This window comes from Echinops telfairi, unplaced genomic scaffold (assembly GCF_000313985.2).
Source record: "Echinops telfairi isolate 266 unplaced genomic scaffold, ASM31398v2 ScPeMD7_443;HRSCAF=831, whole genome shotgun sequence".
In the NCBI taxonomy this organism is placed as follows: Eukaryota; Metazoa; Chordata; class Mammalia; order Afrosoricida; family Tenrecidae; genus Echinops; species Echinops telfairi.
In genome coordinates this window covers 73723658-73737419 of record NW_022104341.1, presented here as the reverse complement: position 1 = coordinate 73737419, position 13762 = coordinate 73723658, and the positions used below count along the sequence as shown (strand labels likewise).

At 47.2% G+C, this 13762-nt stretch overlaps 1 protein-coding gene across 5 annotated transcripts in view; it reads right to left on the bottom strand.

The window, feature by feature from the left end:
• The window catches only part of YIPF1 (Yip1 domain family member 1), a 67911-nt gene that overhangs the window by 3280 nt on the left and 50869 nt on the right, over window positions 1-13762 (bottom strand). For 4 of the 5 annotated variants that reach the window (XM_030886093.2, XM_045292185.1, XM_045292182.1 and 1 more), the window contains one exon: window positions 10968-11490. The exons of the other annotated variant lie outside the window; for it this stretch is intronic. The gene's annotated coding sequence lies outside the window, so the exon portion shown is untranslated. Of the gene's footprint in view, window positions 1-10967; window positions 11491-13762 lie in introns of those variants that run through there. 5 annotated transcript variants of the gene reach the window in all.

Here is a 13762-nt window from a genome sequence, read left to right as displayed (position 1 = left end):
AAAAATTAAAAAAAAAAAAAAAAAAAGAAACAACACCAAAATTGATTATAACATCCTGGTTACCATAACAAGATTATATTGTAGCATCCTGGTTATCATGACAAGATTAACTACACCATTCAGATTGCAGCATCCAAGGGAACAATATTGAATCAGAACAAATGATATATTGAAGAATAATCTAAACTAATTGTAGAACATGGGAGTACATTCTAAAATTGATCAGCAGCAGAGACTTTCCCATAAGGCGATGGAGAACGGGCAGGTCAACCAGCAGTCAACTTTCTGAGATGGGAGGGAGGAATGGGCAAGTTACTTAGCAGCTTACAAAAATGGAGTTTCTTTTGCTAGTCTGCCTCCTATATATAAGCCTTGGTTAGAAATAAATCTCTCTCTCCTCCTGGCTCCCCTCTTACCCTCTCCCTCCTTCCCTCCTTCCCTGCTCCATCTTCTCTCCTCCTTGTCCTCCTCCCACACCTCCATGTGCACCATCGAAAGAGGCTGAGGTGAGTATACTACTATGAAATGTGTCTTACTCTTTTATTTTACTCCTATCTCTCTTATTCTCTATGACTTTATTATAATCTTTGTATATTATAGCAGACACAATTGTGCCTACCGGACCCGTGATTATTGGTTAGGGGCTGGTTACCCTGACACCCCTTCTTGCTTAGTAATAATAATGTTTAACACCTCACTTCCATTGAGTTGATTCCCTCATAGTAACCCTATAGGACACGGTAGAACTGCTCCTGTGATTTTCTAAGACGACAACTCTTTAAGGGAGTAGAAAGCCTCATCTTTCTCCCATGGAGTGGCTGGTGGTTCTGAACTGCTAACCTTGAGGTCAGTAGCCCACAGTATAACTACTACACCACCAGTGCTCCTTCTTAGGAATAGAACCCTGTCAAACAGACACTCTACCCAATTTCACACATCGCTGTCTAGAATTTAGGCTACACTTCCCAGTCTCCCTGGCAGCTGGATATGGCAGGTGATGGAGTTTAGGCCAATGAAAAATCTTCAAGGTGCTGCCAAGTAGCATTCTCAGGAACCCTGTTAAAAGAGAATGGCTTATGCTCTCTCACCCTTTTTAATCCCTTCCACCATCCAGCTGCCTGTAACCTGAACATGCTAGCTAGCTGGAGCTCACATGGAATCTTTCAGGGCAGAGGTCCACGCCATAGGGGAAGTGAAGTGCTAAGTGTTAAGGAGTCTGGATTACTTGGAGAAACCACAAAGTCCTGGGCCTCTGCCTTTACTTCCTGACGTCATTTATAGGAGCCAGACGAGTATACATTGCCTAAGCCATTTCTGTTTTTTATTGTGCTTCTAATATGAGATAATCTTGCATGATCATTGCTTACTGGCTAATTGTATTTCTTATGAGTAGTAGGCAGACTCCATGAGGGCAGAGACTCTGTCTGTTTTGTTTATCACTCTTTCCAAGTGCCCACCACATTAGGAGGCAGTCCATGAATATTTGTTAAATGAACCACAGAATGAATGAATAGAAGAAAGTATGTCTATTCAGGACAGCAAACACAATAGATATTCAAGCCAGGGGTTTCATGAAGAGGATTTTAACAATAATATTGGGGGAGCTCAAAGAGCCTAGGGATAAAGGAGCTGTAAACCTGCATACCAGGAAGCTGCTCCCCAACACACCCCCACCCCACACACCCCAGCGCCCCTATGAGGCCACCAACACTGGTCAGAATGGAGCTGCTCAGGGTGGTGCCACTGCCACTGCTATGAGAACCAGAAACTGAGAAGCTGGTCCTGTTTGTCGCTGTTCAAACCGCAAGTCCCCACAGTGGTCTACAGTTGTTCTGTGTCTTCACCGCGTGATGCTGCTCTAACAGGAATCCCACCGGTGGGTGCTGTAACCAGCAGACATTTCTTTTGCTGTAGTTAAACAGCTGGCCCTAGGGAAGGCTTGCTCCCTCTGTGGCCTCTGGAGAAAGGTCCTTGGCTCTTCTGAGCTCCTGCCCCGGATCTAGGCCATCTTCCCCCAGCTCTGCTTTTCCTGCTGCTCCAAAGACATTGATTTAGGACACACCCTACACTGATACTGCATCAAGGACACAGAAAGCCCTGTCGTTAGATGGGGATCGTACGCACAGGTATAGCAGGATTTGAAACATCTGGTTTGGGGAGGGCATCATTCAGCCTGCAACCCTCTCTGCACGCATCATAAGCAATAATTTGCTATAACAAATAAAATGTTGTTTGTAAATTATCTGGCACAGAGTAAACTTATAGTATATGACAAATACTGTTAGTGGAAAGCATATAGGCTTAGGGCCCAGATCAGCCTAAATGTGTTATCTGTCACTAGGTTGTAGGACCTTGGAAAAGTCATTTTTATCACTATGCTTACATAAAAGGAGGATTTAAGAGGATAGAACAAAACTAACAATCATCAAAAAGACCAAGGTCACTGGTCTACTAGTGGAACCCCCAAGACTTTAGCCCTTTGTCACCCTTGAATGAACTCGCCCATGGTGCAATGTTCAGTCAGACAACAGACAAGCTGATCTGGGGAATAATATAGTAGGTAGGTCTGCACACCTTAGACTAGTCAACCATTGAGGCTGTAAGCCTGAACCCAAGGGCACTTTTAAAAAATCATAAATAGGCCAAGAAGATCTAACATATGAATAAGAAGAGCTCCCACTGCAAACCACCTATAAGGTACAAGGATATGGGAATTGTTCCTTTCAGTTGCTTAAAATTACCCTAAAATTATAAAATGAGGCATCAGTTTCCCCAAGTTTCCATTTCAAAACTTTCATCTGTCATATAGGCCTGGTCATTTTTTAGTCTAAAACATATTAGTAAGTAGTGGTAGCAAAAGAAGAAGAAAAAACTTTCTCCTCAGGCTGGTGTATGAAGCTGGAGTTCTAAGTTTCCAATTCAATCTTCCTAAGAGACAAGACTGCTGACTCTTGATAAAATCTGATCAGCCATTTCCAAAGGCAAAAATAAAAGACATTTGCTTTGAAAGTAAGCTCTTTGGACACGGAGAATCTCTTGTGCAACAGTATTGTGATGAGTCAAGCACAAACTAAATTCAAAACACATGGCTGCTATTTCCCAGGGGGGCACAGAGAACACGTGCCCAGGACTAACCTGAACCATTATTTTTGCCAAACTCCAAGCCTTGGGGAAACATTTGAAAGGTTCAGCAAATTAACACGAGGCTCGAGTTCCTCTCCTTCCTTTGATGGCGCCTCTCCGGAGCCAGGCTGCATTCCTGGTTGGCTTGTTCAGGGACAGGTCACAAAGGCGAGAACAATGAAGAGAGGGGGAGATCTGTGAGGAAAACCCCACACAGGACAAGCAAAGTATGTAATCTAGGCTTGAGAAGTAGTTTCTGATTTTGTTTTTTAATCCCTTTTAAACACCGCCTAGGAGTTGGGTCGGGCCCCAGATGGTACAGCAGGTTGGCACCCGCCGTGTGGCGGAAGACAGGCCTGACAGTCTTCTTCCGTCAAGATGAGAGCCAAGCAAACCCCTGGAGTGGTTCCACTCGGTTACGCCTGGGGGTCACTTTGAGTTGGAATCAACTCAGTGGCAATGAGTGTAGTTATGTTTCAGTAGTTGTTCACCAAGGGCAGTTGAACCCTCTTCCTGGGATAGTAAAATGAAGTCTATGAGTAGGGAAAGGAGCCCTGCTAGTGTAGTGGCTACACGTTGACTTACTAACGACAAGATCAGCAGTTCAAAACCACCAAGTGCTCCTTGGGAGAAAGAGAAGGCTTTCTACTCCTGTAAAGAGTTACAGTCTTGGAAACCCACTGGGAGGGTTCTACTCTGTCCTGTAGGGTCGTTATGAGTCAGCATTAACTCGATGGCAGTTTGGTTTGTTTTTTATGGGTGGAGATGAAGCTAGGTGGTGCCTCCTAGTCTCATCTATGAAAAAGAAAGGGTCGAAGGCTGCAAGAGGGAAAGGCTTTGGAGTCCGACAAATAGAGACTTGAATTCTAGCTCCTTGTTCACTAGCAGGTTAGCTTGGCAAATAACTCAACCTCTTAGTGCTTCTGTTTCCTCAGCTGTGGAAAGGCTAATAGTGTGCATTCTTCCTACCTTCTAACTTTCCTTCTTTCCTTTCCTCCTTTGCTCCACCCACCACTTATCTATTCACCCGTCCACCTATCCATCCATCTATCTGAATTGAACCTTATTACCTGTCCACGGCGTATTTCCAGCTCTCTGCCCTCCAAGTGCTTCATGACCATCTTTGGAGTTAGGTAAGGCTGTGTGACAGTTCTTGTGGGATACCGACCTCCACAATCAAATGGGTCCAAGGAGCGGTTGTGTAATTGAGGGGTACAATTAAAGAGGCATCAGAGAGGATAAAGCTTGCAAGTGCTCACCTCCAGGACCATCATGACTTCAGGAGCCAGATCCACATACAGAAAGAGAATGTATTTCCAACCAAGTTTACATACACTCAGGGGGCATTCGATACCCCTAATGACAGGTAACCACATACATAACAAAGTGGGTTGTACCCCTACCCTAGAGGTCCCCGAGTACACAGGAGGAGTAACCTAGCACCAGTGTCTGGGGCAGGTAAGGGGTGTGTGGCTGCTTTCAGAGTCTAGAGAGAAATAGCATGTGCTGCTCCTATAGTTAAGTCAGCCATGTGCTTGTAAGAGGTAACTTTAAGGTAGCACTATGATGGAAAGATATAATGAGGAACAATATTAATTATGAGAACATGATTGGGACTCACCTCCAACTCACAAGGGTGAAGACCTCCCTCCACCCCAGAAACCCAGCCTGCCAGGCTGCTTAATATATGAGAATAAAGGAGTCATCCTTATAAACACTCTTCCCACAAGTTCTGGCAGTGAGCAGAAGTAACAAGTATCACTTACAGGGGGGAGATTTATTCCAGTGTGAAGCCCTCCAGGGCTCTATGTCCCTCTGGTACAGCGAGTGACAGGATGCGAGGTGATGGCTGCTCCACTCACTGGCTCCCAGAGTGACTACAACAAACACAGTCTCCCCGCCAACACCTGGCTTTACAACGCCAGCGAGCGAGACACACGTCTTTGTGACGGGCTGCCGATATCTTCCAGTTGTTTATCGCTGTGGGAAAAGCATGCCTCGCTGGGATTTTCATGTGAAAGCTGGACTTCGAATAAGACAGGCCAACAAGGAATCCATGCCACTAAATTATGTGCTGGCAAAGATATTGAAAGTACCACGGACTGCCTAAAGGACGAAAAATCTGTCTTGGAAGGACGGTCCGCATGCTCCTGGGGGACAAAGACGGGCAGCCTGTCTCATGGACTTGGGCTTGTTATCAGGAGAGCCCGGTCCCCGGAGGACGTCGTGTTTGTAAAGGAGAGAGGTAGCGACACAAGAAGCAGCCTCAACGAGATGGTGCGCACAGTGGCTGCATCAATGGGCTCAGGCATGGACGGAATGATGTGAGACGGCGCCGGCCGGCTGGCGTTTACTTCTCTTGTCCGTAGGCTGCTGAGCCAGCAGCGGCTTGATGGCAGCTAACAACATCTCGCATGTGACAACCAATACGTAAATAAGCGATGGAAAGAGGGGCTGACATGCTCTTTCAAGATTTTGTTTTGTGCCTTCGTTTTTCGTTCCACCCTGCCAGCATTTACTAAGCAATGGGTATGAGTCAGACACTGCTAGGCCCTGAGGGGGTTCTAAGAGGCCAGGTCCTGCTTCCAGGCCCGCCTTGTGCAATGCACTATACAAGGCCCCACCACCCCAGACCATACTCTCACCAGTGCCTCTCGGACAACGGGGGTTGGTTCTTAGTCTACCAGCGCTTGGGGAAAGGAGGAAGACAAGGCATCAACCTAAGAAACCCAAACTGATGGCAAAGGCCTGTGTTCGTGCCTCTGCGTAAGCGGGTTTCTCTGCATCTTCAAATTCTATAACACGAAGGCTGCCTCGTCCCCACACGAGTCCCTCCTCCTTCTAACAGTCCTACAAAGCCACTAACACTGTCAGATACATCCAACCAATCTGGTGCTTACCACCACTGACTAGCAACGTCTCCTGAAAGAACAAACGGGTCTGTCTCGGACGCCGTGCGGCCAGAATTCTGCTTACAGGCAAGGATGGAGAGACTTCACCTCACAAGTTGGAGACACGTTGTCAAGAGAGGCCAGTCCCTGGAGAAGGACATCGTGCTCGGTAGAGCAGAGGAACGGCAACAACAAGAGGAAGGCCCTCAACTAGATGGATTGGCACAGTGGCTGCCACAATGGGCTCAAACCTAAGACCAATTGTGGGGGGCACAGGACCGGGCGGTGTTTCCTCCTGTTGCACGGGGCTGCTCTGCGCCAGAATTCCCTCGGTGGCACCCAGCAACACCACCACCACCAAACCGTTAGGGTTGTCTGACCGATGTTCCCTAGAAAATGCCTCTGAAGAGTCTCATGGGAATGATATTCTCTACGTTCATCCATGTTGATAGCATTTTGTCTGTGGCCTTCACAGCTGAAAGTTTGGCTGGACATAAAACAAAAACCTTAGCTCACATTCTGTTCCCTTGGGTATCTTAGAGATGCTGTGCTGTCGTCTTTTGACATAAGGAGCTATTGCCCAAAGTCTGATAATCATCTCGTTTTCTTTCCCTTGTAAGTGAATTAGTCTTTTCGTTTTGATGCCTCATCTAGATCTAATCTGTATCTATATAGGCGTTCAGCATGACTCATACTATTAGTATAAACTCATGTTGCCTGAACCAGTGACACTGGTACAGCACTGAATGCCTCCAGTATTTTTTTTCTTTAAAGTCCTGATTTTACTGGTCTCGGTGTTGAGCTGCTGGGTTGACTTCCTCGAGTTTGCGGTGTGGTCTATTTTCCGTCTGATGTCCTTTGGCCATATTTGTCACTTTCTCAGATTCTTTGATTTCTCCTCATGCATTTCGGATATCCAACATCCTTCCCTTCCTTTCGCCGTGTATCCCTTAAGGCATGATCGCTTGTGCATCTTCACTTGGCACCCTTCAAGTGGTCTTCATTTGTGAAATGAGTTTTCTTTTATCCCCAGTTCTTCCCAGAGTCCCACTACCTAAATTCGGTTTCCTAATTATAATGTCTTTCTTTCATATCTTACACCATTTTCTTAATTGCTTTTAGCTCCTTTTGAAATGCCATTATAGTTTTTATCTGCTTTTGTGGGCATGTCTTTCTGGAATGCTTTCATTATCATTAGGGATGTTATTCTCCTTATTCTCATCTTTCTTATAATAACTTCATTATGAGATTTGCCTGGATCCATTTTGCTGCTCATTTTTACACGGAATTCGTTTTCCTGCGCATTAGGGGGGCGGGGTGAGCGGGGTGGTTTTCCAGCCCTGGTGGCATGGGGTTCAGCATTGACTGCTAATTGCACTGTCGGCAGTTTCAACGCAACAGCTGCCCTGCGAGAGGATGAGGCTGTCTGCTCCTGCAAAGATTCACAGTCCTGCAGGGTCGCTGTGCCCCAGAAGTGACCCGAGAGCAGGGAGGCAGCTTATTTGGGGGTTTTCATGACGTGGCCTCCTCCTTTCTGAGGTCTCCTGGAACTGTTCCTCCCCCTGACTCCCACCCCGCTTGCCTACCCTCTTCTTGAGTTTTCTTTCCTTTGCCCCAAATACCCTTAGCCTACCCTACTTGCATTTCATTACCACCTGTTTCTTCTTGGCTGCCCGAGAAAGAAATTGCACCTAGTGTTGTTGGCGTAGGGTCTTGCTGCTTCAGCCTCTCCTGGTCTTCCTGTGGACCATGTACACTCATTGATGTAACTGGGCGGTCCAAACTCCTCCAAGTTCCAGTTGCTGTTCTCCCTACCACCAACTGCTCTGGGGTTACTCTCAGGTTGCTCAGACGGCCCCTCTGCTGCTTTCTACAAAGGTGCTGATGCCTTGCAAGTCAAGAGCTGCCAATGGTTTCTACCTTCTTGAATCTGTGGGTTTGTAGTGATGTCACCTAAGTAGCCACTTATTGCAGATGATCGGTTTAGTTTTATTTTTCCTGGAGGCCGTTTTATGGGGGAATTCAAGGCGGTTAAGACGCTGTGACTTCCATTGTCATCTTCTGTGGGAGTTATATAAATCTCCTGTCAACTTGACCAAAAGGGTGGGGGCTAGCCTGTCAATCAGGTCACAGCCAGTGGTGCCTCTATGTGGGCATGGCCTTCTCCTGAGGATTCTGGGAACTCCTGTCTTCCTCCTGGGAGGCGGGACACACACACACTGTTTCACATTCCTGTTGACAAGTCACATGGAGACACACCGATGGAGCCAGAGCTCTGGAGCTGGAGGAGCCACGTGGAGACCCACGCCAGCACTGAGATGCTTCCACCACTGGATCCACAAGACTTTCTACCCACTGGCCTGTGGTCTTCCTCCATTTGGAATCATTGCATGTGCTGCGTAAGTCTAAAGGGGGATTTATGGACTAGTATTGGACATATGGGCTAATATCTGACTTATGGACTTGATCTGGACTGGGATGTTTTCTCACAATATACAATTGCTCTTTCTTATATACATATGAGTGTCTGTGAATTTGTTTCTCTAGTCAACCTGGAACTAACACGTCTTCCCAGAATTCTTTCCTCTCAATCCTTTATTATCAACCAGTGAAACCAAGTGGACAGTGAACAAACTAGCCCCTATCAACTTCTATAAAAACAGGGGCCCCAAGGCATAGTAGTTATCTCAACCAGCTCCCCCTTTACAGCACTCAGCTTTCAGAGCAGCGGTGCACTGAGCTGAAGAGCACTACTAGCCTCCGTTGCACAGAGGCGACCACGTGACGCAGGCGAGCCAATTAGAAGGCACTAGGTGGGATCTGGAGAAAGATCATTAAGAGGCCGTTTCAACTAGCTTTCCCTTCCCCTTTCCCCTCTCCCTGCCTATCCTTCGCTGGTGGTCGAGCAGGCAGGCTGGGGTTAGGTGATGACAAACTCATGCTACGGGTGGCTGAACCCAGGCGTCAGGGTCCCTGGTGGCACCGTGAAGGGTCCACTTCAACCTCGGGCTCTCTCTAGAATTCTATTTCCACGAGAACAAAACACTAATTTGCTTAAGTCACGCTTTTCTTATAGCTGAATGCAACTCCTAACTACTTCCTGGGAATCACAAGAGCAGTGATCCCCAAATGGGGATGCGGCCCGGTTCTTTCAGAGGTACCTTGGAAGAAAAGCCGGGCAATCCGCTTCCAAAAACCAGCCCGAGAGCCTGATCGAGCACAGCTGTTCTCTGACACACACAGTCATCATGCCAGTCAGCTTGGTAGTAGCTCTTTGTGGTGGCTCCTTTGCTAATTAATTCGCATTTTAAATACTGAGATTACACCCTTCTGACTTACCTGACATTGTAAGGTCGCGTTTTATAGATGGTGGTGCTCATCCATGATGGCTGTGACAGTCTTACTTTTCAGGTAAAGACCGACTACTTCACTGTAGACTCCCTGGAACCGTTAAGCACTTGGCTGGGCAGACGGGGTTTTCGTATGCACCCTAAGGCCACCTTGAAAAAGTCCCAAGGAGGTCACAGCCATTGCGAGCCCCACGAAGCACAATTCTGCTCTCACACACGCAGTCACAGCGACGCAGGGCTGACCTGCTGGCATCTGGTCTGGTGGGTGTTAAATGCACACATGCGTGCGCGCACACAATCTTCGTCAGAAGATCTTAAAAGCACTCAGTAGCAACTTCTGAAGTTACTCCTTTTAAGTTCTCCTCCTCAAATAGGGGATAAAACATTTACATGCTTCTGGAGAAGAACCCTGCTGGAGGCTTTCCCGGAAACCCTGAAGCAGGAGGTGCCAGTTGGCCTGAACGGGGATTCATGGGAGCCACAACCTGACGAATCCAGGGTGAGCAGGGCAGATGCACACCAAATTCTCGGAAATGCTACCAAAGACAATAGACATTTAACTGGAGGAGACTCCGGGGACGCAGAACAGTTGTCTTCAAACGTCTGCACTTGAAGAGGAAGAGACAGGGGTACAAGGAGGGCCAACCACGGACAGCTTCAGAGGTACGTGGCTGCCCGAGGGAACTGGGGCTGGCAGCCACGGGCACTGCTAAGTGGCTGCCAGCCCCAACTCCCCCAAGGCAGCCACGTGCTTATCCGCACAACCTGGTAGAAGTACCCCTGAGAAAAGCATTGTCCATCTTGTTCACTGCGCTATCCCAAGTGTCTAGAATAGTGCCCAGCACACAGTAGGGCTGCAATGTATCTATTTGTTGATGTCATTAATGGGGGACGATTCACCATGTGGTAGGAAGTTTGCCAAGGTGACTTTAGGTTCGCTGTAGCCTGAATTTGTGTGCATCGCCCTTGATCTGCATACATTTCCTGCCAGTGACCCTACAGGGCGTCCTAGAGCAGAACTGCACCTGCGGCTTCCTGTAGCCGTTAGTCTTTACGAGAGTAGAATGCCTCTCCTCCTCTCCAGGAGCAGCTGGTGGTTTTGAATTGCTGGCCTATGGGCAGTAGACCAGCGGGTACCCCACCACACGACCAGGGCTCATGGTCAGCCCTTTTGACTCCAAATGTGTCTTTGCAGCTGCCTCAGAAATGCACAGGGAAGACGTGTCGTGCAGATGACAACAGGAACAGGACAGCACCACTCCAGAACTGCCAGAAGCTCAGTCTCCAGGTGAGCTGACAGATACACGTGTGTGTCTCTTTAACACACCCTAGCCAGGAAGCCATGCCACCCTGAAGAGGCGCATCTAAGGTAGTCTAGGAGAATTTTCTAAGATCTGTACATCAAAGGTTGTTAATAAGCATGCTGTTTAAGCCTGATGTTCTGCTGATAAGAAAATTGCAGGTGTCTTGTAACCCACACATCCTATCAGCTAGCACTTTAAATCAGACTCCCAGGGGGCTCTAACCTGTTAAATGTGAGGAATCAGAGATGAGACACCTTGGACAAACTTGGGATAAAAATCATGAAGTCCACACACAGGAATTATGTGAGGTACGTGTTTATTTTGCAGCTATTAGGCCAAGTTTCCCAGGATCAGGTCACCAAAGACAAAATGTTCAGGTTCCCACTTAATACCAACTAAATGCATATAGCTTAGTTGCACGAGAGTCACCTAGCTGATGTGTACATCATTCTGAAATGAGACAGCAGGAGTCAGGATGGGTCGGCCTCAGGTTTTTAGGGTGTACTGACAGTGAAGCATGCCACGTGACCGGGAGGCAGATGGGGGGCACTTGAGCACACCCACCCCACTCTCCTGCATTTCACTGGGAATTAGTGCACGGTCACTGTGGGACGGTAGGTGAGAGAGAGGAGCTGGAAGGCGCATGTTCTGCACAACATTGACGGCTTGGTCGTTAAATAGGCGACGGGGCTTCAGCTCAGCACCAGCCATGCTGAGCTTGGTGCCAATCCATCAGTGTTCTCGCTGGCTTTGGCCGTCCTGCTCCCCTGGGGTGGAGGCCACGTCCCAAAGAACCATGTCCCACGAACACATAAAGGAGAACTGAAAAACAAAACGTGGTTTTCAAGATTGAGATTTCTGAAGGCTCCCGGTGTTTGCCTGAGATCCGTCAGTACGGTGCTGCTCAGCCCTGGCTGCTCGCCGGAGGAGCTCCGGATAGGAGGGTGGGATGGCGGCGAGGAGGAACTGGGGATCTGACTTGAGAAACTTGCGGGAACTTTGGAGAGATTCTCCAGAACATGGCCAAATCATGAGGAGTTTCAAATAGGAGACAGTGAGGCCACGTGAATAACTACGAAGTGGAACAAGACTGGCACTCAGATGGATGGCTCCCATCTCACTTCCCGTGGCAAACGCTTCAATAAATGTTTACCGAGTACTTAGAGGCAGGCACTGTCAGAAACACCGTGTGTCTCATCCCATCTAGTCATCAAAGTGACAGCCCCATGCACACACAGGAACTGAGGCACAGAGTGATCAAGCACAGCGCTGAAGCTGGACCGCTCAGGGAGCCGCGGAGGCTGGAGCCACAGTTAGAGTTCAGGTGTTTAGGTTCCAGAACCGATGGTCCCAAATGCTACATTACAGTGCCTCCCATGCAGGGCTTTGGAGATAGGATGCCTGGTTTTTAAAAGTTTGTCCTTATTTTCAACCATGATCTACTGCAAGTTATAGTATATAACCTTCACATGTCGTATAGACAAATTATGTACATAATCTTAATGAATGTATGGTATTATATCGTTCCACACCAGAACTTCTTGCTTAGTAGGTAGCATGAGAAGTAGGTAGCCCTTTGTCTTGTCTTCGTAGTCTGCAAACTAGACTTAATTCTGGGATTACGCACAGCGCAGATCAGAAGTAACTAACAAGTGTCACAATTTTGTTTTCTTTTTAAAAATGAATGGCCTTATCAAGTGTATGGAGCTGCTACAGGAATCCTTGCAGTGACTGAGTTTTTTAACCTAACCTACTGAAAATAATCAGAATTCTAGGAGGGCTTCACGAGCTGCTGGGAAAGTTCCATGCTCTTTTAATTCCATTTTTCCATGCACTTTTCGAAGCTCTTTTGTATGCAACGTGCCTTCTTAAACACAGACTGTAGAATATATGCTAACTTTTTCATTGATCCTGATCATCAGAATCTGTTTGGGAAATTGGTTCCTTATTACAGTATCATTTCCTACTGACAGAGTCGGGGAGGCGAAGCTCCAAATAACAGCACCTGCTGTTTTGCATTCTGACTCGGCTGTCCTTACATACGGGTTCTTTTGTGATTTTCATTTTCTCCTTTGGGCCTGGTTGCAGCTTTTATTTGCTGTTCTAAATCATTTGTGGATTGAAAAACCAAGTAGCCAAGTTTATTAAAATTTGTCTCAAACAGAAGTCCCCTGCATAGGGGTCTAAGGCACTGTCCCGGGAGTAGTGTATGGAGTACTCGGTGACGTCAGTGTGAGCACTGGGTGCTAAAGCAGGAGTTTCAGATGACCCTAACGAACCAGGCAACTGTGGGCAGAGAGGCTGTGTCCACAGTGCAAGGGCCAGTAAAAGGCCTGGCATGTACTATGTCCACTCTAACTGCTAGCACCTTCGACTGCAGGCCACTTTTTAAACTATTGATCTAATTCTCAGGAGGTTGAGCCGAGTTAATAGTTCAAGTTGCAGATTTTGGTAAGATGAGCTTGTAAATCAGTCTCTCAGTTTGATGGACACATTGGGTGGCTGGTTCGTTGCTGTGGGCTCTCCTATGCATTGTACGATGCTTAACAGCATCCCTGGCCTCTACCCACGAGATACCAGTGGTACCACATAGATAGATACACCAGTTGGCAAAGTAAAAATGTCCCCAGAATTGCCAAATGGCCTTTGGGGGACAAACTCACCCTTAATCGAGAGCCACTACTGTCAATACATGTCTGTAGCTTTGATTATAAAATTTCTACAAATGCTCCGACACAATAAATACAGCTTGCTTCATTAACGCTTACACAGTTGATAGTTCCCCATATAAGATCTGCGAGTTACTATATAGACTCGAGTATAAGCCGACATGAATATCAGCCGAGGCACCTAATTTTACCACAAAAACCGCATTAAAAATGTGCTGAACTGCCCCTTCCCTCAGAAGAAATTATTTCAGAGGATGGCCCTGAAGCTGCAGCTCAGGGAGAGGGGCATGTCTGATCAGAGCACACGGGAGAAAATTAAGGGGAAGGAAGAGAGAGTGGAGCACATCCTAGCCCACCAAGTCTTTTTTTTTTTTTCTTTTTTAACATTTTATTAGGGGCTCATACAACTGTTATCCCACTCCATA